Source organism: Dermacentor andersoni, chromosome 1, assembly GCF_023375885.2.
Source record: "Dermacentor andersoni chromosome 1, qqDerAnde1_hic_scaffold, whole genome shotgun sequence".
NCBI classification, from domain to species: Eukaryota; Metazoa; Arthropoda; class Arachnida; order Ixodida; family Ixodidae; genus Dermacentor; species Dermacentor andersoni.
The window spans coordinates 352,932,915-352,959,459 of NC_092814.1; positions in this window are offsets into that span (position 1 = coordinate 352,932,915).

Genomic DNA, 26,545 nt, shown 5'->3' on the forward strand with positions numbered 1-26,545 from the left:
TCAAGAGCTCTTCAAAAAGACCCTAGCATCCTAACCTTCCTTTGCATACAAAGCTACATATAACAGCAACAGAGGTGCATGCAGAGGCATGTTAGTAAATGTTTCCAAGATCTGGACACTCTAACAAATTGTTTTGTTTTTATTTACTCGGAGCTTCTTGGTGTCATGGCAGTGCAGTAAAAACTTGGGCGAAACTACAGGATGATGCCTGGCTAAAAAAAAAAAAAACGAACCTTAACATAGTTAATTAAATGCTGTAGTTTTACGAGGCAAAGCAACAACCTGATCTTTAGGCACACCATAGTCAAGGACTCGAAATGAGTCTTGGCCACCTGGGCATCTTTAACGTGCACCTGAATCTAAGTGCATTAGCATTATTACATTTTGCCCCAACTGAAGGATGGCTGCCATGGCCTAGATTGAAGCTGTGACCAGCATAACTTTGCAGCATGACACCATAGCAACTGGGCTACAACTTCGGGTCTGCCTCAGAAATGGAGCTCAGAACTAACTTCTTGCCTCACATGCACTTTATACTAGATTAAAGGATTGTGAAGAAGTGACACCAATCATTTGTGTCCCATTTTTTGTCTTTGTTTGCTGTCGACTCCATTATTAGGGTGGGAAGCTTCAATTAGTCAAAAGCACTGCAAGTTAATTACATGACCAGTTCAATATGTACACCATGTCTAGTGGGCTTTCAACGTAAAAAAGGAGGCGGTTCATGTCACTGAAAATAGATATGGCGGCTACATGGTATAATAACTAAATGGCATGCAGTCGGCTTGATGCGGTGGCTGAAGGGCAGGCAGGGACCATGTCATGGAAAACTGTTATGCTTTCCATTAACCTGGCACTTATTTTGGAAACACAGGGGAAACCGCTTGTCCCGTCAAATGGTGGTGTATCCAGATTTTTTGTGGCATGGGTATAATGTGTGTACATGTCAGTATTGTCTGGTACAAAAAGATCGCCATCTAAAGTTTCAGTGACCTGAATAGCCTGTTTTTTCAGGTTCAAAGCTGCACTGCATTTGCCGCACATTTTAACTGGTTCTATTAGAGTGTAATGTGGTCAACTATTTGCTGTGTTTTTGAGCAATTGAGGCTCCACATAATTGCTTGATTGACAGCTACCAATACAGAAGACGGAACCTTTCTATCAGTGCTCCTTAAAAAACAACAAATTTTGTTTTGTGTACTGACCCGTACGTCTATGGATAGGCTAGGCAGGGTATTTGGGAAGCTTTCAAAGCCATTTTTTCTGGATCATTGTGAATAAGTGCATTTCCAGGACTGTTCTTTCTTCTTTTTATGCATAAGAAGTCCCGCTATGAGTAACACATATTGAAGTTCCCTCTTGAAGCAACAAATCATAGAGACAGATACAGGGGTGACATCACGTGAGCATGTATCTTTCTGAATGTTGCGTCCACACTCATGGTTGGCAGGCACTATGCTTTCATCAACGATTGTCAGCATGGCTAAGTAGGAGCATGACTTGAATGCCATCTACTCAGTGACAAATGGCGAAGTGCGAATGTTTGGAGAGGGCAACGTTTCTTCAAACTGAATGAAATGCCTATTTCTTTCACTGCATTGCTCTGAACATAAAACACATTCGGACACAGGCAGAACTCTGAACTAAATTATTTTTTATTTCAGACATGTTGGCGTTACATGTATGTGAGATAGGCATACAGATACATGTAGTCATACCCTTACACCTGAACACCATGCATGCACATCCTCATAGCTTCCGTTTTTTTTTTTTTTGTGTCATGCATTGGTCCTGTTTCACCCGGAGTTAGAGACTAGACAGATTACTCACGCATTCATCTTCATGTGGGGATAACTTGTGAAGCGCCTCAACAATCACACATTCCAATCTGTCCTGCACATGTGTAATAATGGTTTTATCAGACAGTGACATGCATGAACATGTTTTGACATGTCGCAAGATTTCCTCAATTGTTTATTTGCCGGCAGTTATTACGTTGCTCTTTAAGCCTAATTTTGACACTTCGTTCTGTTTGACCAATGTATTTTCGAGCTTGGGGAGCACTAATAACTGTCAGCAGTTAACCAACCCAGGCAATCTTCCGATGCATGTCGATAGATGTTCATGCATGCCAATGTTTGATAAAACCACCATAACTACACATGCACCAAACGACAATGAAGCAAGGGAGTGTCGAGCCATTTCGTAAGTTGCTAACACATGAAGGTGAATGCGTGAGCTATATATAAATCTAACCTCGTGTGCAGTAACTAATGCATGGCACAAAATAAGGAAGCCTTAGGGATGCGCATGCATGAAGGTTGAGAGTAAGGGTGTTCTGTATACCTATTTCATAAATCCAACGCAAGCATGTCTAAAATCGAACTTATCAGTTCAGGCTCCTGTCTGTGTCCAATTCTGTGTATTGTGTTCAAAACAGCGTGATAATACGGACAAGCAACTAGCCGTAGTCGCAGCACTTCTGGATGAATATGGTACCTTAAAGTTTTATTCAGAAAGTGACACTAATCATACTTTTGCATTGCCTGCATCATTGTTGTCCTTTTTACTGGGTAAATTTGGACCCTTTGTTTCTTCTTCTTCCTATTGATTCTCTGGAAAACAAATTTCTTTTTCTATTAATCTTTTTTTCAAGCTTTCACATATCTGGTGTTACAAGTAAAGTGTGTTGCTATCAAGTATCCAGAAGAAAGGGGGTTAACCGAGGGGCCCGATTTTTATTAGTCATATTATAAGAAGCCAACAAACACAGACACCAAGGACAACATAGGGGAAATTACTTGTGCTTAATGAATCGAATAATGAAACGATAAATTAATGGAAATTAAGGTGGATGATAAAACAGCTTGCCGCAGGTGGGAACCGAACCCACAACCTTCGCATTTCGCATGCGATGCTCTACCAAATGAGCTACTGCGGCGCTGTGTCCCCATCCACTTTCTTGGGTATTTATGTGTCCTAGTAGAACCTTGGGAGGCAAGAAAGACGTTCCACGTCCGCCGCCAAGGTCTGTGAGTGGTGGCGCTGGCTAACACTCCCAAGGTTCTACTAGGACACATAAATACCCAAGAAAGTGGATGGGGAAACAGCGCCGCGGTAGCTCAATTGGTAGAGCATCGCACACGAAATGCGAAGGTTGTGGGTTCGGTTCCCACCTGCGGCAAGCTGTTTTTTCATCCACTTTAATTTCCATTAATTTATCGTTTCATTATTCCATTCATTAAGCACAAGTAATTTCCCCTATGTTGTCCTTGGTGTCAGTGTTTGTTGGCTTCTTATGATATGACTATCAAGTATCCAGCTAATACATTATGGCAGAAACTTGTAGTCTACATACAGAAAATTAGGCTGCTTACTTAGGGTACCTTCAGAAGGAAACGCTAAATATAATATTTGGTTTATTATAGTGTACTGTGCATTTACAGAATAGTATTTGGCTTGTAATCTATTCTAATGATATTTAAAACACTGTAACCATATTATATTATGTAGACAAGATGGTGTATTTTGTTTAGCTTAATTGAGGCAGTAGTGTATATTGAGTGCATATTTCAGATCATTATTGTGACTTTTTTATTGTTTGGGTAAAATTATCAGGATTCGTGGAAGATAGCTCTGCGGAACAAATTCAAAAATGCACGAAGAAAAATGACTGGAGATGTGCGCATTGAGGAAAATAGGAAGAGGTTTGCTGCAAAGAAAAGATCTAGTGAACCCGATGATGAACTGCGAAGGAAGAAGGGGAAAATGGTAAGACAGTAAAAAACTGCAACAGTAGCTTGTCTATGCATCCCTTTGTATCCAGCATGTTGCCCTTCACGTTTAAGTGCAGCAGCAAAGGTATGACATTAACTTTGCCATAAAACAGCTTATCTGTAATGGATACTGTGTTGGTACAGACTATAAGTATGCATACCTGTCGCTGCTATAAAAAATGATCTACATTGGCATTTGAATACTAGCTCTGGCAATGTTCTAGGTGCACAATTTTTAATTAAATTTGTACTGAATGTTCTGGGCACCTAATCTGTGCATGTAGAGTAACTGAGAGTTTAGCTTTTCTGCATGTCAATTTTACATATCTGATTGTGCAACAACAATGATTAATATTCTCAGAATTTTACTGCCCACTCATGGCTTCCCTGTTGTGACAGCAGCAGTGTAGCACTAATGTTGAAATCTTGAACTGTTTTCTCTATAAACACAGTCACTTACTACCATAAGTGACTGTGTTCAACTTGCCATTGAGATGGTAATTTTTTGGCAGAGTATGAGCTTAAAAAAATATTTTTTTGCTTATTTTATTGCTGCCATAAAGAATCATACGACAATCAGTTAAGGGTCATGATGGAGAACATATCCTCATGCCATAATCACTAGTACAGCTGTACAGCTGTACTAGTGCATGTGCATGCACCAGTACTGGTGCATGCACACGTTTGTGACTCTACTGATGTAATTGCAAGAGCTGTGTGTGCTTCCAGGTATAATCTGTTTACTATATCATTTCCTTAGAAAAATTCTGCATTTTATTGAAACTAAACTGGTTTGCATGTGACAGGTGGTGCAGAGATAGCTAAAGGAAATGCTTCCTTTATATTTGAAAAGAAATGTCAGTGTTACTCTTTAAAATTCTTCCATTACATGGAACAGAGGCAAAAAGTAAGTTCGTACCTAGCAAGGACCGTGGTAAATGGCATTCTTAAAATTTAGACAATTAATGTGGCACAGCCACTGGTTTCCATAGCAATCTACACATAATAAAATAATCAAACCATGCACAAGCAGAAAATCGCAGTGCCACATACGAAGCAACGCATTTCTTTGTACATCAAAACAAGACAAGGTTGAGTGTTGCAGAATCCTGGTTTTCGCTAGTTTACGAATGTATTAAGGAAATGTATGGTACAAACTAAATGTGGACAGAGAACCCATATTATAGGACAGCTCCAACTTAAATTTCCTGGAGGAATTGCTTTTGCTTTTATTGCCTGACTGGAAAATATGAAAAGGTTCTTATTTTATTTTAAGAAAACATATGTAAGAAAGTAAAAACAACACAAGCACACACTGTCAGGTGTGAAGCATGTGAGTGTCTCTCTAGAAGAAAACCTAAAAAAATATTTTTTTGTTATGGTTCATATAGCAAAAATTATAATGCACATAAAAATCGGACAACTCAGTTGTCCTTCTCGTTTATTGCAATGCAAGGGTCTTGACTCCAGTGATTTGTTGATACCAGGTTCAGGTAGCATACAAATGTTTATTGGTGAGCTGGCTGCTCTATAGGTTCACATACTATGTGACGCCAGTGGTCAAAAGGGTGTGCTACGTTCACTGTCAAGGCCATGAGTGGCATTGAATAACACTCCCAAGTTTCGACCTTATATACATACATAACTATTGAAGAATGTAGATTTAGAAACGGCCATCACCATAGCTCAGTTGGTAGAACAATGTAGGTTTTGCTCCCACCAGCGCCAAGTTCTTTTGAAAACTTCATTTTCCCTGAGCATTATACTGGGTGTCCCACGTTACTTTCACCAGACTTTAAAAATATGCAAATGCTGTGTAGCTGGACAGAACGAAGGTAATGGTTGCCGTCTCTTGAAGCAGGTCAGACTATTTTGTGTGTCACCTAATTACATAATTAGTCATTAATTAGTTTACTTCCCACATATTCTCACAGATTGTTTTTCTAAGCCTGGAAGGCGGAGCCAAATGGTGTTCAGGTGCACGAGCGGCTAGTTGCACTGCACTTGCGTGTATTCATGGGCTCCTTTCAGGCTTGGAAAAAAACTTCATATAGTATGTATTGAGCAGTAGAAAGAAAGATTGGAAATTTCGCATTATGATCTACAATTTTCTCGTTCACACTTTTGCTCTGAATATAATATTTGAGCAGTTGAATAATCATCAATAACTAATTATCTAATTAGGCAAAATGCAAAAATTTGTTTGGCTTGCTCCAAGCGACAGCAAGCAACGTTACCTTGGTTCTGTCCAGCTATGTGGCACTTGTATATTTTTGAACTTTGGCACAAGTAACATGGGACGCCTGGTACATATAAGGCACATATAGCAGTGGTCAAGATGCATCAGACAGCCTTGTGTAGCGACTTATGAGAAAGAGCCATGTTTCTTTGATGTTGGAGCACAATATTTATATGCTCAGCATCTTGCATCAGTGTGTTCTAGCCCTATTGATCGATTAGCTGTTACATAAACAGTGTTTCTGCGCGTGTAAGTGTATGCGCAACATTAAAGTATATTGCCTCGTGCTTCCAAAATAAACCATCCTCGCAATTTCTTTGTTATGTCTTCATCTGTTTCTGTGCTAAATTTTCAACATGGAACCTTGCATTTTTTTAGTGTCTATATTTCCTGGTTGTTTGATGGATTTATTCCTAAACAAGTTGTTTTCTTTAAACTCTGTTACAACAGTGCTGTCAAAAGTAAGAAGTGTGTTTTCTTTCTTGGTTTTCCTTTTTCTTTTAAGATTGACATTAATACATTTTGTCTAAGCAATGCAAAGCTTTCTTTGTTACATGCCCTGCAGTAATGTTCTATCTTACATTCCAATGTCAGGTGAACACTGTTTACTTACCAGATGAGAAAATGTCTATATCTGTTTGAAATAACAGAACTGGAAGAAGCCAGTATATAATAAAACCAAGGAAAGCATAGAGGAACTTGTTTGTAGTATTTTACACAGTCTGCTTAGGGCCCCGTGTTGCAGAAAATCCGGTGTTGGCTGCATTGTCTGCTAGAGAAAATAATTCCATATATATTTAAATATATGTATATGCCACGCCTTGCTATATGACATGCAGTATATGTGAGTGTTGCCACACCATTCTGTCACTAAAGTTTCTCATACCTTGTCTTACGTTCTTGACAAAGTTGTTCCCTGGAATTTTAAGAATGACAGCCCACTAACGAATGTCATGAAACAAAACACTGACAGCGGATACCTTTTATATTAATCTCAGACTGAAATATTAAAAATGTGAACCATTAACAGAAACCTGAAAATGATGTTTAATTATTTCGGTGTGGCTGTGCACTATCTCTGGGATCAACCCACACAAGAGGCTGTGTTTCTACCACAAAGCTAGCCCTCATGCATAGCGTTTTTCACCATCTTTTTTCAGTAAACATTAAGATTACATAACCTGCAGTTGCTGGAAGGCGTGAGAAGCAGTCAGAGATATTTGAATACTATTGCATTCTGCTCATAAAAGCGAAGCTGAAGTGTACTCCCAATTTTTTTTTTATTGAAGTGTACGAATGATAAAATCAAGGGAGGTGAAAGTTGAAGAAACATCCAGGTATGGGTGGAGAATGAACCCACAACCTTCCCATTATGCACGTGATGTACTAACCACTGTGCTGTCACCACAGCGTTCTGTCGTCTACAATTTGAGGTTCCATTGTGGACGATGGAATGCTGCCGTGGTAGCACAGCAGTTAGTGCATTGCATGTATGATGCAAAGGTTGTGCGTTCGTTCCCGATACAATGCCGGTCGTCTCTTCGTTAACTTTCATTTCCCTTTACCGTTTCTATACTTCAATTTAAAAAATTTGAAATAATTTTCCCTATGCTTTCCTTGGCTTCATCACCTATTGGCTTCTTCCAGTTGTGATGACCAAAAATTGGGCTCCCCAGTTCCCTTCCTTCTCGTTAAAAAAAAAAAAAAAACAGGTGCTTCATGTTAAAAATAAATCACCTTGAACAGCATCTCAATGTGGTCTTGCAAGGCAATTTTATCACAGCATGTGTATTACAAAGTGAAGTTTGTTAAACTTAAATAGCAGCTTTTGTTCACAGACATGTGATTTAGTTTATTGAACAGGATGATATTAAGAAGCCCTTTCAACATATTCGGATCTTGTGTTCAAAAAAATACTTTCGTTTAACATAATACCAAGCATAACTGTTCCCACTGAGAAACATTTAGGATAATCTGCATTGGCATTTTTTTACAGAGCACCAATACTGTTTTTCCATTTGGAGAAGATGAAACCAGCCTCGTGACACATGAAACATGGCTTCTTGCCGAGTCTGGGAAACCTTTGCCAAACGAGAAAGAAATGGAATCAAGGATGGCATTGACAGCACAAAGAATAATTGCAAGCATAGCAAAATGAGCGTCATCGACATGAAACAAAAGTTTCCTTATTTAATGGACTCGCGTCGGGTAAGACCACTACATGCCACTTTGTAAATTTAAGTGCTGTCACAATGTGCCCTCTTTTCTTACTTCACACTAATCTAATGATGGCAACTAGTTTAATCCTTATAGACTTCTCAGGCTTCCAGATTTCGGTTTGCTAACATGTCTTTGCTATATGCCCATATTAAGCTTCCAGGTTTATTCCATCACCTAAAAGACTACATGAAAAAGTCGGTGTCAAAGGCATTATGGGAACTGTGAGAGTCAGTTTGTTCAGAAGGCCATGGTGCTGCATAGCTAGATACCGTGGCCACCACGAGGTGCTGTGACAAGTCTGCTTGGCAATCTCTGCATCTGACCACTCTGAAAATAGCATGCTCCTCTTGGTCTCTGTGGGTAATGTACGTGCCTGGTTGTGACGCCAGCCAGCCCGAGCCCCCGAGCTTGTACTGCGCTTCAAAGCGCATGAAAGAGTTTTGTAATGTATCGACACGGTATGTTCATGCAGGCCCTATTCATCGAAATGTGTTGGGTCAGCTGCGGCCTAGCGCTTTATTTCATGGGCTTTTTGGCTATATTTAGCATGCAACTTGTGAAAAATTTCAGAAAAGTCATCTACATGCAAAACACTCGAAAGGCTTGTAAACAATCAGGTAAACTCTTTGTGTATATTAGTGTATATTATTCTTTTTCTTCGTCCCCGTTTCTGTAGCACAAAGTTTCACGATGAATCTATGAAGGTTGCGCAGCATTTCAGGGAACAGTACAGTCTTGCGTAATCTTGAAAATGAAAAGCACACCCGTAGCAACCTTGAAGCTGTTGCTCGTATATACCAAGACATATTTTGCAGCACATGCTCCAAAGAAAGCGTGAGTGGCAGGCTATATGTTTGTGTGCAATCTCCCTGTGATCCCTAGCAGCTTTTCGGAACCTATCAAACAACATATTTACAGATATCCTTTCAAAATAATTTTTCGGTGTTCTAACTAACAGGAGGCATATTGTAGGGCATAAAACAGATGAGTAAGAGCCCCACAAGAAAATATACGCTCTTTACTTTAAACCAAGTTGCGGTCAGAATGTCTCTGCAGATTCAGACAGCCAATATGCTACAAAGTAGTAGTGTAAAATCTATCCTATGTTCTGGTGGCATGCCACTGCCTTCTCAGCAGTATGTGTTTGCTGTGTTTCATGTGTTAATCAAAAGCTGGTCACAACTGACGTGTTGCGTGCCAGAGCGTGACTGCACTTGGGGCACTGACTTCGCGAAAATGTGGTGACTGCACAAGCCGCATGTCATTTTGTGGTCACTTGGGCTCGCACTTGTCTTTCTAATCTGTTGTGTTGCAGTTAGCTACGACTAAAAGAAAGGCTCTTCAACTCGCTCTTACCTATCTGAGCTGTAGTGCTAGAGTTAACTAAAACAGTAGAAGACTCTTGTACCTGCTCTTAACATTCTAACCTGTTCTGGTTAGCCAAGACGATAGAAGAAAGGCTCTTGGGCTTGCACTTGTCTTTATAACCTGTTGTGCTACAGTTAGCTAAAACGGTAGAAGGCTTGACTCTAGTTAGATGTGAAACATTCTATGCTGAACTCTTACCTATCTAAGCTGTAGTGCTACAGTTAACTAAAACAGTAGAAGACTCTTGTACCTGCTCTTAACATTCTAACCTGTTCTGGTTAGCTACGACGATAGAAGAAAGGCTCTTGGGCTTGCACTTGTCTTTATAACCTGTTGTGCTACGGTTAGCTAAGACGGTAGAAGGCTTGACTCTAGTTAGATGTGAAACATTCTATGCTGAACTCTTACCTATCTAAGCTGTAGTGCTATAGTTAACTAAAACAGTAGAAGACTCTTGTACCTGCTCTTAACATTCTAACCTGTTCTGGTTAGCTACGACGACAGAAGAAAGGCTCTTGGGCTTGCACTTGTCTTTATAACCTGTTGTGCTACGGTTAGCTAAGACGGTAGAAGGCTTGACTCTAGTTAGATGTGAAACATTCTATGCTGAACTCTTGCCTATCTAAGCTGTAGTGCTACAGTTAACTAAAACAGTAGAAGACTCTTGTACCTGCTCTTAACATTCTAACCTGTTCTGGTTAGCTACGACGATAGAAGAAAGGCTCTTGGGCTTGCACTTGTCTTTATAACCTGTTGTGCTACGGTTAGCTAAGACGGTAGAAGGCTTCACTCTAGTTAGATGTGAAACATTCTATGCTGAACTCTTACCTATCTAAGCTGTAGTGCTACAGTTAACTAAAACAGTAGAAGACTCTTGTACCTGCTCTTAACATTCTAACCTGTTCTGGTTAGCTATGACGATAGAAGAAAGGCTCTTGGGCTTGCACTTGTCTTTATAACCTGTCGTGCTACGGTTAGCTAAGACAGTAGAAGGCTTGACTCTAGTTAGATGTGAAACATTCTATACTGGACGCTGCAAGCAAAGCAGATGATGGAGCACTTTCCCTCACAATTTCCCATAATGCCTTACTGGTGGCAGCTTCAGGGTGCATGCCACTTTTTCTAGTCATCTGTTCCAGTAGAAGAAAGGTCTGTGAGTGTGAAAATGAATGAGAGAAATAAGGAATTGACTTGGGGGGGGGGAAACACTGATTTGATCTACATGTTGCTATGAAAATAAATTTAATTAAATTTATTAAATAGTTAATAAATTAAATAATAGCTTGAACTTGGTTTAAATTATTGTTGTGTGAAGGTTGTACATGCAAATTTGGGGGTCATGAATGTGAAAACAGCTACATCACAGGGCACTTGCATTTCTGCATGCACCAGGCCAAGTTCAGTGATTATAGTAAAAGCAACAAAGAAGCAGAATAAATAGTTAACCTATCTTAATGTTGGTAGTTAGATACTCAGCATGCGGTATCAACAGGTTGTAATTCTGACTCGCGCAAGCCTCACATAAGTAAATACAATGCCTGAAAGCTTCAGTGAAATGCTTTACTGGTAGGGACACTCTTTCATGCTTTTGCAAATGGTCTAATGAAAAGGTGAACCAAGGGAAAATAACAAAATTACTGTGAGCATAATAAAATAGGTACAGGAACATATTATTGCAATGCCCAGCTTGTGCTTGTGCTTGCCTGGTGGGTGTGCATCATCCTAAATTACTCCATGGCATTACTGCTTTCACCTATGCATCTCTATCATTTTCTATGTTCTAAACAAGTCGCTGCCCATCATGTATAACTCGGCCTCTTGGCATCAAGTATTTTCCTTTTGCGTCCATGTCTGTAGGCCTTTTTCTGAAATCAATCTCTACCAAATACCTCAGCAGCTCAGCTTTGTGCCGTTGTAAGCGACTCTATAGCAACCCGTAGCAGCTGCATTACCATCAGTGCAGGTTTTCTGAAATAGCCAAGATGTCCTGTTGGCACCAAGAAACAATAGGGCAATACATGCAAATAAGTAAACAGTTATGCGATTAATTCAAGAGGGATATATGCCTGCTGTGTGTGCCTTGAAACCACGCAAGCTCATGTACAGTAGCAGTGGTCATCATGATACAGATTGGCATGCATTCACAAGGTTAATTAATTCTGTTCATGGCAGCGCTCCTTTTTAATGCTTCTTGTTGTACTTGTCAGTTGAAATGCAGTGCTTAGTTATAAATTTGGGGAGCATAATGAGCTTAGTTGCGGGCAGTGTAAGTTGGGCAAGTCAGTTCCACTTTATTTGGTATAGGTCGCACAAAATAAATGATAAAAAAAAGGATGAGACCCAGACATGTGTGTCCATCTCCCCTGCTTTTGTCCTTGTTTGTTTGCTGGCTACAACATCCTGTTAGTGATTTTCCTTCATTATAGCTGGCAATTATAGCAATGTGCAATCATTTCTTCAATTTGCCTCATCTTTTAATAGCATTATTATAGAACATTGAAATTGCAGAACTGAAACTAATCAAAACAAAATTTGATTTGGGCCTGTTGTTTCATATTAGCTTCTGAGAATGCAGCGTAAAAAGAACAGGACAACGAAAACACAAGACGAGCGCTGACTTACGTCTGAATTTTAATGCAGCCAAGCAAATTTTATGTGCGCGATCACTATACCACATTTCAACATGCCAACAGCGACAACAGATCAAATGAGTATCTAATTTCCATTACAACATAGCACGGCTAAACAATTTTTAACATCAATTGTGCACACACGTACACTTTAAGCGATACTAAAAATGATTGACAGAAGGACGACATTCTAATTCACCTACAAGATAAACCATAATTTTCTAGGTGACACCTCAAGTACCGGCAGACTGACGATACTAATGCATGACCAACAAAAAACAGGGATAAAGCAAGAATCTAAATGAACGCTATGAGGTATTCTATCTCAGTGTCACTTTGTGCAATAGAAAGTTTGCTGATGTAGTTGTCTGCAGCTTTTTTGATAAAAAAGGCTTAATTAATTTCATCCTTCGTTCTGTCCCTAGCGTTCTTTAAAAACTATTCTGCAATGCCAGCGGACAAACTCATCGCTTAAAGAGCTCCGCTGATAAGCATCCTGCTTTGTTACATATATTCGAATTGTGTTCCTTAGCCTTTTCATCGAAACACCTCGCAGTCTGTCCTATATACTAGTGGCCATAGTTCATGGGAATTCTGTAAACAACATTGGAAGTGCATTGCTTGTACCGAGTCCTGTGATTCATCATGCAGAGTGACCATGATTCATTCTTCGTCAATGTGCACAGTTTTGACAATTTCCACGCTGTCGAGAAGACCACTTGAACATTGGGCTTTGACGCCATCCTCTTAATATGGGATATAGTACACGGTTAATGTAGGGGTCACATGAATGTTCGATCTTTGTTTTCCTGGTGTATAACTAGCTTCAGGCTGTTCATTCTACTGTATCAACACCTTGCAAACTACAGGAGTGAAGCGTGGTGGATAGCCCGCTTCCTGAAGCCGAACCACCTCGCTATGAACACTACCCGACATGACGTGACCGTGTGACATGTTTAGGGTTGAATTGAGACAATTCATTGTGATAGCTTGCTTTACTAACTCATAATGTGCACTATTAAAATATATCAGGGTCTTATTTGACCTTGCACTATACTCCCAGCAAATGTGGTCCTGTGTGTATTGCAGCCCAATATTCAGAAGCTGAAGCTCATTGTTTGCTGGCTTTTCAATTGTGTAGTTTAAACCAGTTTGCATTGAGAAAGAGAATGATGTCAATAATGGGGTTGATGGCCTCATTCAAGCGACCTTGAGAGCTCTTCAGAGCAATTTGAGTGGATGTTGAGTAGTTCGGTGAAGTGGAATTTACAAATGCTACAGGCTTAACTAGTGAGAACTTCACAGAATTATTAGTTTTATTTTATTGAGTTCTGTGATTGTACAATTAGAAGGTATACTTCAATGTACAAAAAAAAATATATTTGTATTGGTTCAGCCGTAGCACCTGTTGCATGCGGCATTCTTATTTGTTTTCACTCACTTTCAGACCGGACTGCAGGAATCACATGTCAAAGTTTGTAGATGGATGATTTTTTTACTGTAATAAAGGGGGCTTTGAGTGACGTCATCAACCTCATTATTGATAATGTTGTCACTCTTAGTCTATGAGAGCAGCTTAAAATACTCAGTTAAACAGCCAGCAAACGAGCTTCAGCACCTGGGTATGAGGCTGCAATTCCCACAGGACCACATCTGCTGAGAGTATAATTCAGTCAAATAATACCCTGCAATCTTTTCATAGTGCACATTTGAAGTTAGTAAAGTGAAGTATTACAATGAATTGTCACCGTGACAATTCATGTGGTTTTGTGGTTTTGCCATGCCAGATAGCATTGATAATCGGGTGGTCTGGCTAAGGAAGCAGACTATCTGTCATACTTGACTCCTTCAGTTTGCGAGGCACTGAAACAGGAGATTAAACAGCCTGAGGCTAATGTCAAGTATGGCGGACGCAGCCTGGCAATGTCACTGACCAGAAATCTGCTCTGTATTCTGCAGCTCGTCGCATCTACGGAAGCAAGTGGCTACATGTGTCCGCAAGCTGGTGGCATCATCGACACCTATCGACTACGTCCTGATTATTCTGCCTACAAGATTCCAACGACGGCATTACCTGACAACGTGACTCTGCTAGCGACGCCACCTGGCAGTCATGGCGTGACGTCACCTCACTGTACAGCTATAAAGCAAGCACCTCACGAGTTCATCTTCAGTGGGCACGGCGGACGCAGCCTGGCAATGTCACTGACCAGAAATCTGCTCTGTATTCTGCAGGTCAGTAGTCCTTACGGCAATTCATTGCGCAGCGATTGTCGTAGCATTATTGTCCTGCCGTGCCCACGGAAATGTCTCGATCTAGCCTATGAGTGTGTTCATGTTTGTAAGCTACTACTTTGTGGCGACATTGAGAGCAACCCTGGTCCAACACAGAAAGAGCTGTTTGAACAATTACTAGAGGGTCAAACTACTATTCGTAATGATATTTCCGAAATGAAAGCTCAACTAGCCAACGCCGAAAAAATGATTGGTAACCTTCAACAAATACTCGCTAAAATTGAAGAAAAACTTTCAGAAGCTTCTCCTGCTCATGATGATCAGGTTGAAACCACCCTTAAATCACTGGAGCATGTTATTGATTTCCAGACAAAAAAATTAACAGATCTGGAAGACCGAAACAGGCGGTCAAATATAATTATTCATGGCATAACTGACATCCCCGATGAAACTGAAGCGCTGCTTAAGGAAAAGATAATCACTGAGGTAATTAAAGATAAGTTGAAAGTGGAGTGCCATTCCATTGGCCGCATCCACAGACTTGGCCGAAAAGGTACTGACCGTCCAGTTATCATATATCTCCAGGATTTCAATGAAGAGAAACTGATATTTGATAACTGTAAAAAACTTAAAGGAACGAGCATAAGCATTAGGAACGATTACTCACAAGCTACACTAAAAAAAAGGAAGCTTTTGTGGGACAGCGCACAAGCTGAGAAACTTGGGGGTAAAAAAGTGTACCTGATTCATGATAAACTTAAGATTGATAAAGATATTTTTTTCTGGGATGAGACAAAGAACATGCGCGTAAAAATAATGAATAAACGCTCTTCGCAGCAAGAAACCTGACGCTCCTCCCAAGAATGCGGCAAACACTTGCGTATTATTAACCTAAACGCTCGCAGCGTCCTAAACAAAACAGAAAATCTTGAAATTACTTTATTAGAGCACAGCCACACATTGCAGTTATAACGGAGACGTGGCTGCGGTCCGAAATAGGTGACGAGGATGTGTTCCCACCTTGTTATCAAGTATTCCGCAAGGATAGGAATTCTAGGGGAGGCGGTGTTGCAGTCCTTATTAAACACCATATAGAAGCTGTTGTACTAGAAGACGATAAAAGTCTTGAATGCTTGTGCATAAAAATCACGTCTTGGGGTCACAAATTCCTTTTGTACGCAATTTACAGACCTCCCGATGCATCACCTGAATATCTAGTCAAGCTACAAGAAAGCATGTCCCAATTCCAGTCAAACAAATTGTTACTTGTGGGTGACCTGAACTTACCTGACGTCATTTGGGAGCGTTTGCAAGCACTTTCACGGAACAATAAACATTTAAACAGCATGCTTAACATAATGCTAACGCATGACCTAATTCAAGTCGTTCAGGAACCCACACGTGTGCAAGGACCTTGCCAATCTTTGCTTGATCTGGTATTTTTGCCCAGAATGTTAACTGAATATACTGTTGCAGTTGTAGAAGGTATATCTGATCATCTACTTGTCAGTATCGATATATCCATAGTCTCTTCCACCCCATCTGAAAAACCTGTGAAGCGTTCATTCAAGGACTACTCACTGCCACCGTTTTAAGAACATGTGTAAGTTCTGTATTGATAAATTTGTGCCTGATAAAAACAAACTAGTCCGCAAACAAACACCATGGATGACACGTGATATTATCCATATGACCCTCAAGATAAAAAGGTTAAAGAAAACACATTTACAACCTGATCGAGTTAAAGAAATGAAAGAAAACCTTGCGCGTGCAGTATGCACCTCGAAGGAACACTATTTCAATATAGTACTACCAAACTTTATTGTTGAACAGCCCGAAAAGTTCTGGAATTACTTGAGCGCAAAAAAGAAGCCAGTAGCACAAATCTGCATCGATGGTTCAATCATTACCGATCACAGGGAAATTGCGAGTCACTTCAATTATTATTTTCATAGTGTATTTTCTAACTCTGGCATTAGTTCATCTACAGACAAAATGTTTCACCCATCCGACGCTAATTTTATTTCATACCCTGGCTTAGTTTCGATGCTAGTTAACTTAAAAACTAAATCTTCTTGCGGTCCTGACAACCTTCCGAACATTTTTTTGAAACGTTATGCTGAAACTATTGCAAGGTTCCTTCTTATTATATTTCATGCTTGGTTGCTTGCTGGAAAATTACCGGATGACTGGAGGGTAGCCAGAGTTGTACCCGTATTCAAGAAGGGCGACTGTTCATTGTTAGAAAATTACCGGCCAATATCATTGACATCCTCATGTTGCAAACTAATTGAACATATTATTGGCAATCAGATTAACGAATTTCTAGATAAACATTCAATACTGTAATTTTCAACACGAATTTAGAAAAGGCTATTCAACAGTTACACAACTTGTCACCGTAATTCATTTACTCGCCTCATGCCTCGATAAAAATGGTCAAATTGACGCCGTATTTCTTGATTTTAGCAAAGCCTTTGATACAGTTCCACATGACAAATTATTACTAAAACTTAGACATCTTGAGCTCCCTGAAATATTAATCGCATGGATAACAAACTACCTAACCAATCGCCGCCAGTTCGTGGAAATTAATCAGCAACAGTCTGGCTGTCTTCCGGTCACCTCGGGAGTTCCTCAAGGAAGTGTCCTAGGGCCGCTGCTCTTTTTACACTATATAAATGATATTACTACTTCAATCCATCCCAGCGTGCAAATTAGGTTGTTTGCTGACGACTGTGTGCTTTTTAGGGAAATCACTTCAACCAATGATCAAACTGATTTAAATGCTTCTCTAGCTGGCATTACTGATTGGTGCAAAACATGGGGAATGCGGCTTAACGCTGAAAAGACGGTCTTTCTTCGCTTCACTCGTCAGAAAGCTCCACTAACCTTTAGTTACACGTTAGGTTAGGCAGGAAGTAACAAAATATAAGTATTTGGGCATCACAATTACTAACAACTTATCGTGGAATTTACACATTGATAATATCTGTTCTTCAGCCTTGCGTAAATTATACTTTTTGCGACATAAACTTAGAAATTCCCCACCTAATGTAAAACTGCTTGCTTATTATTCATTAATTAGACCTAAACTTGAATATGCATGTGTTGTTTGGGACCCGTTTACTAAACAAAATATTAAATGTCTCGAAAGGGTACAGAAAAAAGCCGTACGATTCATATATTCTAAATTCTCTCGCTATGATTCCCCCTCACGAATAATGCGTGATAATGGCATCGAAGTCCTTCAGCAGAGAAGGCAACACTTAAGAATTCGATTTCTTACCATGCTTATTAATGGAGACTTATCAATTAATCCTGCATCGTATCTGTTCAGTACAATGTCTAGGCTTACTCGACACCATCATCCGAATTCACTAACACCTTATTTTGCACGGACGGATGTATTCAAGTATTCTTTTTTTTCCCCGAACTATAACAGACTGGAATAACTCCTTGTTGCCTGTTTCAATTGTTTGACTCATTGTATTACTGCTGTGTCTTACCACCTTATTTGATTGAATAATGCATTGTAATATTGTTGTGTTTAACCACCCTGCTTGGACCTGTTTTAGGTCTGCAGTATGAAATAAATAAATAAATAAATACTTCAGAAAAAACAAAGAACTTTCATGTGATCCCCTATATTCACTGGGTATCCATATCATAACGAGGATAGTGCCAAAGCTCAATGCTCAAGTGGTCTTCCCGGCATTGTGCAATTTATCAAAACCCTGTACCATGACTAACATGAAACCATGGTCACTCTGCATGATGAAATGCAGGACTCTGGCAGTTCACTTCCAATTCCCGTGAACTATGGCCACTAATATATATGACAGACTAGGAGGTGTTTCGATGAAAGGGCTAAGCAACACAATGTGAATGTTCGTAACAAAGCAGGAGGCTTTTCAGCGGAGCTCTGTTAGCGATGAGGTTGCATGCTGGCATTCCAGAACACAGTCTTTAAAGAAGGCTAGCGACAGAACGGAACCTGAAACTAATAATGCCTTCTTCTTCAAAGGAGCTGGAGACCGCTGCACCAGCAAACTTTCTATCGCATTAAGTGATGCTGAGATAGAATATCTCAAAGCGTTCATTTAGATTCTGGCTTTATCTGCATTTTTTGTTGGTTGTGCATTACTTTTGTCTGTTTGCCTCTACGTGAGGTCCAACCTAGAAAATTATGGTTTATCTTGTAAGTAAATGGGGGAAGTGCTTGTCCTTTGGTTAATTTCTTGAGTGTCACTTAAAGTGCGTGTGTGCGCACCCATTATTTTAGACTGCATATAAGGGCTTTGTTGTAAGGGTGATTAGATTCTTGTTTGTTCTGTCGTCACTGTTGACTTATGGAAATGTAGTATGGTATATGTGCGCACATAAAAAGTGGTTGGCTGCAATAAAATTTAGCTGTAGGTCATTGACAGTCCTGTGCACTGTTTTCTTTGCCTCTGTCTTTTTGTGCTGCATTCGCCCAGTTAACAATATAATATGACTGCTTTAATAAGTATGACCACCTTAATATGAGATGATAAGGAATAATGATGACCTTAAAAGAAACCCTTTACGAAACAAATGCATGCCGAATTTTTGAGTATGTTTATACCGCACGGTATCCAGCTACTATATAAATATTGGCCAATTGGAGTGTCCGGGAACAAGCTGCACAGTTTGTAACGTGATTTCAGCTTTACGAGAAGTTAAGTGATATCGTTGACTCATTGGGATGGCCCTTACTGCTGTCCTTTCGTAAATTTCTCACCTTTTGCCTTTTTTACATCTTCAATGGTAGAACAGGGATAGATAAAAGTAACTACATACAAGAGCCAACTGTATTTTCTCTCAAGAGGACCATTCCTCGAAAGTGCATCAATACATGTGCTGAGTAAACACTCTTTAAATGCATTTTTTCCTAGCACAATACATGAGTGGAAAAGATTCCTTGAGCTGATCGTTACCGTACTGCCTTCACAGTTTCTTGATTGAGTAAAGGAGTATTTTGTTAACATGATGTTTCAGCTTTTTCCGCCGATAGCCACTGTCATGTCAGAGGCAATTGTCCTGCCTGTGCGTTATGTATTTTGTGATCTTCATTGTTATGCAGTGTAATGTGTAATCGTGTTGTGCACTGCATCTTTTTGATCTCAGCAGTGTGCTTTAATTGTGCACTACTACAATGCTTCTAGCAAGCGCTGTAGGTACATACCATTAAAACAAATAAGTAAAAATAAACAAGAAGACCACTTTAAGAACGGTAGTCTCTGTTGTAATATTGTGATAACTTTTGTTATTGTGTTGCCATTTGTTGGGCGTGTTGGTAAACTGAAAGCATATTTAGCGCCAGCAAACAAGGACGGTAGGGAGCGCATTGTGGTGTCGTCTCCCTTCCGTCCATGTGTGCTGGTGTTATTGTGTCTTTTCCAGTCACACTAATAAAATATCTTGCGGTTAGAAGTCCTTCTAAGCTATGAATTGGCTTCTCTTTTAATGTTGTCCATCCTAATTGGTGCAGGTAAGCTGAATATGTCAATATAATGTGATATTCATTGCAGTTTATCAAGGACTTGGAAACGCTTGTGAAGGAAGAAGATATCTGCTGGGATAGATAAAATAGTCGAGCTTGCCATGAAAAAGCGTGTGAAATGCAGGGAGGAAGAACTGCGCTTGCTGCTGGAAGCCTCTGAAATGGATGCAGGAAGACTTCGAACACGTCGTATGTACAATAATTAAATACTATATCATTTGCTAAGCTTCGGACACATTGCAGAGGCTAACCTTTGTCATTATTCTAGCATATAGTGCAAGGGTTCAATCTGTATTTTGCAGATTCGTAGAAACATACCTGAACCACACAAGCGCAATAATTTATAAGACTAAACTATAATTACAGAATGACATCTCGTTTTCAAAGAAATGAGCTTACAATTTCGGGTTTGATTATCTTGGAGGAACAATTTTATTTATCATTGACATGTTTAGTAGTGCAAATTGTGATGAGTGCATGCATGGTCTTACATATTGCATAACTATATGTGTTCAGAACTAAGCACACCATGGGTTCCTCACTACGTTTTTTTTGCTGCCTTGAAGAAACTCATCATTCTCCACCGTTTGTGTACTTAATCAGTTTTACGGTAGGTGTTAAATTGTGCTCTCCCTGTAGCAATATTTAAGAGTTTTGTCATTTCAGTTTGCAGTTTAATGTATTTAAATAAGAGCAATAGTTAATAGCTGCATAGTTCACCAATTCAGAACCATGGTGCTTTTTTAGTTGTGGATGTTAAATTATAACAAAGCAAGAAGGGCAGTAATATAGGTTCACAAAGGAGGTTTTGGTGAAGTAACTCCTATTAGTCATTGGAGTGGCCTTTTTCAAATGCTGTTATATTGTGATACTTTCAAGGCAATTACACCACCCATACTATGTGAGGGGGTTAACTGAGCAATGCAAGGGCCTCATTTTGAAGCATTGGCATCCTCTTTTCAGATATACAGACTGTGGCAGTGCTTGAGATTCTGACCCAGAATGTCCGAGAATGTGCAGCGGTACACATTCTATTTGTACAAGAAGTAAGTAAATTTTTTATTGTGCTGATGTTACTGGATGTGTACTAAACAATAAGTTCTGTATCCTGGTGCAATGGTAGTCCGTCTCCAATGACAAGCCAAGCTATTGCCTCTGCTTTAGCTGCAGCATTGCAGACAATGTTTTTTTGCCAATAATCGTGACTCTTTCGCAGCATGGAGCAGCCGATATACCTAGCTCAGCTCAAAGTTCGAAAATTGAAAGTTCCCAATTTTAACTCTGTAGCTGTCGCACCTGGTCGTAATGTGTGTATGTATGTGTACATGCATTAAGATAACTTCATGCACGAGCAAAGCAACAGTAGTGCAGAGGTATGGGTAATCTTAATGTAACAGTAGCGAGTGCTTCATTTTGTTTTTGCAGGATCGGTGCGCACAGGTGTTTTTTTTTCTTGCACCATGCACTTTCCACACAAAAAGAAACTGCACATCACCTGAGGTGTTCCTTTTACAATAAAAAATGTTGCATGTTGGCTTTAACTTCATTTCTTGCCTCAAATGAGCACTGAAACCAAGCTGATAATTCTACCTACTTAAATATGAAATATTTAGTGATTGTGAAACCTCAAAATGAATGGCTCGTAGTACAAACATTTTACGTATTAAAATATTTCATGAATGTTTAAATATAATCTCAACCATGCTTTTTTACCACTATACAGGGAGGAAATGTCCCGGTAATGCCATGCGTTCAATACAATGGTCCAGACCTCACATATGCAAGCAACCTCCTCCTTCATGTGGACCGTGAAGTGCTCTTTAGTGTCTCAAATGCAGAAGAAGGCATAGCTGCGTTGGTGGCCGCACACTGGTTGCTCAACATCGAGTACCCACATAAAGCCTTCAACATTCTTGTGGCAATGGAGTGGCTCCTCCTCGGTCAGCGTGTCGCCACACCAAGGATGCCAGTCGTCAAACTTCTAAACACCTTTAAGAAATCTTAATTTTTTATTTGATTTTCACAGTTGGCCTTCAATCGTGACATTTTTGGACTTTCTAGCACCTTTGACTTGTTTTATTTGTCTAGTCTTAGTGTTATCCTATCCCCTTTTGTGGGGATGTGCCATAGTATCGAAGTCATCATCCAAATCAACATGCATACACGCCGCTTGACCGATCCCCTACACTGGCAGCCAGTGTAGTTGCAATATTTTGCTACAACTTCAGTTGAGCTGAGTGTATGACTTTATTATTACTAGTTTTCATGCTGAAGTGTTGTGCAGTGTTCACTAGTCATTACTAGTCATGTTTTGTTAACATAAATGGGTCAGACTAGTTCTTACCTGGTAGTTTAGTTTTATACTTTGTCATAAGCTGCGTTGTTGTTATGAAAATATTTTGCGACTGGTTTGTAGTGAGCTTATTTAAATAAAAACTGTTTCTACTTAAAATTTAATTAAGCCTGTGCCAATATTCAGTACTAATATTTGTGCATTGAGTATTGTTTTACTCTTTACTTTGCTTTTTAATAAAATGTCATTTATTATGTACCCATTTCTCTTAAAGAAAATAATAAAAATTTCTGATACTTTGTTGCAAATTTTACAATCATTCTGTTCAGGCAGGTAACCTGGGGCCAGCTGACTTGTTCTGATAGCTTAATTGAACTATGCCTGTAGGATATTCAGTGCAAGCACAGGGCTAAAAGTAAACCAAATTATTGGGTATAAGTAGGTCACCGGCCTGAAATGGAGCACGCAGAAATTAGAGAAAATAGTGTGCGTTTATATTGAAATAGCATGCACAAATAGATACAGTTTTGTTTGTACATGCTGAAACATCCGGTGCAGAAGCACTTTTGTGCACTTTATTCTTTGGCTTTCAGCATTACCTTTAAGTCATCGTAGATTTGTACGTACTCATGGAAGCATCCAGTGGAGGCAATAGATAGAATTGATTGACAGGAAAGATGGAGAGGTCGACCTGGGCTAGTGCCCTCTAGTCTGCTACTCTAATGAGTAGAGCTATGAGAATTGTGCTTAAAACACTGCAATGACTGTCTGGTTGACAGATAAATCTAAGCCTCTGTGGTACTGCATTGGTTACTGTGACCAATCCATGCATTGCTTATGCTCTGTGGCATTGAATATGAGCTACAACAGGCGAGCTGTGGGTGGATTTCTCTCCTGGTGGAGCTGGTGTTGCTGCGAGAATTTTTTCGCACAAAACGTGGAGAGCAATGCTTGTAATGTCATGCTTTTGGTTGTGTGCTTTCTCCATGGAGTGAAAAATATGTGTGCCAAGCAGTGGGACATCCTGTGTCCTTAGTGCAGAATGCTTTGTTATTACACTGTGCTGCCTGGTGGCAGGGTACTATCATTGCAGAGGAAGATGATGAAAATCATGAGGTGTGTGCCTTGCTGCTATAGTGAAACCTTGAATTTTTTGTCTGAAAGGGACTCGCATTAAATATATTACTACATGCTCCAGGGGAGCAATGTGGCCACACCTCTCACATTCTGTCTCATATACTGAACAAGAGAGTTACATAGCTAAGGCTAGGCAGCATTTATAATACCTAGGTGGTTTATTAACTACACAGCTGTAGTGAACGCCAAAATATTTGCAGGGATAACACCTTTTTGGAAGGGTGGTGTCCATGCTACACCCATATTAAAAGGGTGGTGTCTAGTGTTACACCCGTACATGAAGGGTGTAGTTTGTTTTACACCCATGTATTAAAGGGTGCTTTTAATTTAACACCCATAGGCACAGTGACGTCATTTTAACACCCTTTGGTTTGTGGGGTGTAACTTAGCACCCTTTGCTTGGGGTGTAGCAATACACCCAAAAAGGGTGTCACCCATGGGACAAGTCATTTACACCCTTAAGGGTGTTAAAAATTTTAGAGTGTAGATTTCGCGATAGAGCATCAGAAACCTGGTTTAGCGCCGCAACCCGATGCTTTAAGTCGTAGGCGTAATCTTGCTGTCGAATGATCCAGTGGGTGAACTTGTGCTTCAGGTGTTGTTTGGCAAACATCCATGCATGGCGGCGTTGCCCGTCACGACAGGGAACTTGCGGCCGAAGATGTAGTACCGAAACTTCTAGTGAACGCTCCAAACAACGGCCAAGCCCTATAGGTCGTTCGAGAGGGAATGGCGCGCCATGTATCATAATTTAGGGGTGACGCAGGCGACAAGCTGCTTAGCCCCATCGGGATAGCGCTCAACGAGAACTACTCCTAGGCCGACCTGGCTGGCATCAGGCTGCACCTGTTTGTCTTACTGGTCCTTGAAATTGTGTGAACCGGTGCTAGAGAGCATCAAATGCGGTGTCTTGTGAAGACGCCCACTCAAACCTCGAGTACGCCACGACAGCGTGGCGTATACTCCCTGAAGCAACGCTCTCTGCTCACGGACGTCGTCAAATTGGACAAAGCTGTACGAGGCTTCGGGTGAGAGCAGGCCTGTGGGCAGAGGTATTCGCTCGTATAGTGTATAGGAAGGTGCGCAGGCCGGGCCTGGGCGTCTTGAGCCTGATCCCAGGTAGCACACAAAGTCTTGAAAACGTCGTATTAAGGGATTCAACGTCTGAAACGGATTTTTGACCAAAATCGACGCATCAAAGACGTTCCAAACAAGATAGCTTAAAAACGAGGGGTGAATACGTTTTGATAACGTTGGAAGCCAGGCAGCTTAAAAACGAGGGGTGAATACGTTTTGAAAACGACTCAAGGCGCCACCGCCACGCCACGGCGCGTCAGCCTCTTTAGCGGCTTCTACAATATTCAACAACCCATCAACGCGATCCAACCTTGCGCAAGGTGGCGATACCGTCGTCAAATCATGTGACCAAGGTGGCCACGTGATTCGTGATGCCGGGCGACCGGGGCGAGCCGGGCATAGTCGCGTCGTCATGGCGTCGTCGCGTCACCGCACTCGCATTGCGCTGTGGTGTGTTTGCGGCTGTTCTGAATGTGCCGCCGCTGCCCTTTGCCATGTAAGTGTTGCAGTGTTTTGCTGTCAAGAAAACGATATTCTGTGATCAGTTTGGGTTGTGCGATATGTTTGTGTGGTTTTAATCTGGAAACCAGTAGTGTTTTCAGTTGTTATGTGACCAAGGCGGCCATGTTATTCGTGAAGCCGGGCATAGTTGCGTTATCGCACTCGCATGGCACTATAGACTGTTTGCGACTGTTCTGAATGTGCTGCCGCTGCCCTTTGTCATGTAAGTGTTGCAGTGCTTTGCTGTCAAGAAAACGACATTCTATGATTAGTTTGGGTTGTGCGATCTATTTGAGCCGGGCATAATAGCGTTATTGCACTTGCATTGCGCTGTGGTATGATAGCGGCTGTTCTGAATGTGTTGCCGCTGCCCTTTGTCATGTAAGTGTTGCAGGGTTTTGCCGTCAAGAAAACGACGTTCTGTGATTAGTTTGGGTTGTGCGATCTGTTTGTGTAGTTTAATTTGGAAATCAGTAGTGTTTTCAATTGGAGGGCGCGGAGTGGAGGGCACTAATCAGCTCTTCAAGTTCATTGTCATGTTATGTGAGGCGCCTTTTCACTGACGCTGTAATTAAGGCGTTAAGGGCAGTATAAGGACGAAAGTTAGAGGGATGAAATCGTGCCTGTGTGTCCCTAGCGTCGGGATCGGCCGCTATGCGTGATCCTAACAAGAAAGCATTTTGCAGAATGCGAAGAAAGGCGGCAAAATTTCTGTCTGTGCTCACCTTGCCGATCTCCGCAATAGAGCTGTCATCGTGGTATTTTAGTCTCCCGTTTAGCAAGAGTGTTGCAGACAAGGGAACTGGTTCAAACAGGCTTTTTTTTTTTAATGATTCAGTACTAGTGCGGTATCCCAAAAGGTGAGGTCAAGTGCTCGCCCTATTTTCTTCCCTCGCGCTACAGCGCACTGACAGAATTTTGCGTGCACCATACCGTGCTTTTATCGTTTGCGCTTCAGGTTCTCGATTGTGTTTTCGCCCCCTTTACCCACGTGATGGGTATTTCATGGTATTACCGGGTACCACATGTGTCCATATATTGTGTCCAATATATGAAACTGCCAAATTCGATTTTATTTGACGCCTCAAATGGTAGTAATGTATTGAGTCCCTTGTAGCTTTGTGCTTGTTATCAATTTTACTATTTGGCGAATGGATACAGCATGTACGCTGCATAACTCGCTTGTGGATACTGCATACGTGAGTCGAGTATGCCCTTGGTATAAAATAACTTGTATGCTTTAGGTAGTACGATTGTTTGCAGTTTGGGACATGTGTCGGAATGTACGCTGTGCGCCCTTCGCGCTTTACGGCGGCCTGCCGAGTTCGTGCGGGTGCCATGTGTGCGCATGGAGTTCGCGAAGCGCTCTCGCAGTTTTTTTTTAATATATATATATACATGTGTTCTGTTCGCGCGCTTCGCACAACAGGGCATGTCGCAGTTCTTTGTCCTTGTGCAACACATTTTCCTAGCGTACGTCTGTGCATTATTTGATACCGGTTTCACACGGGGCTCTTTTAGCCGCTATCCAGTCCGTTACAA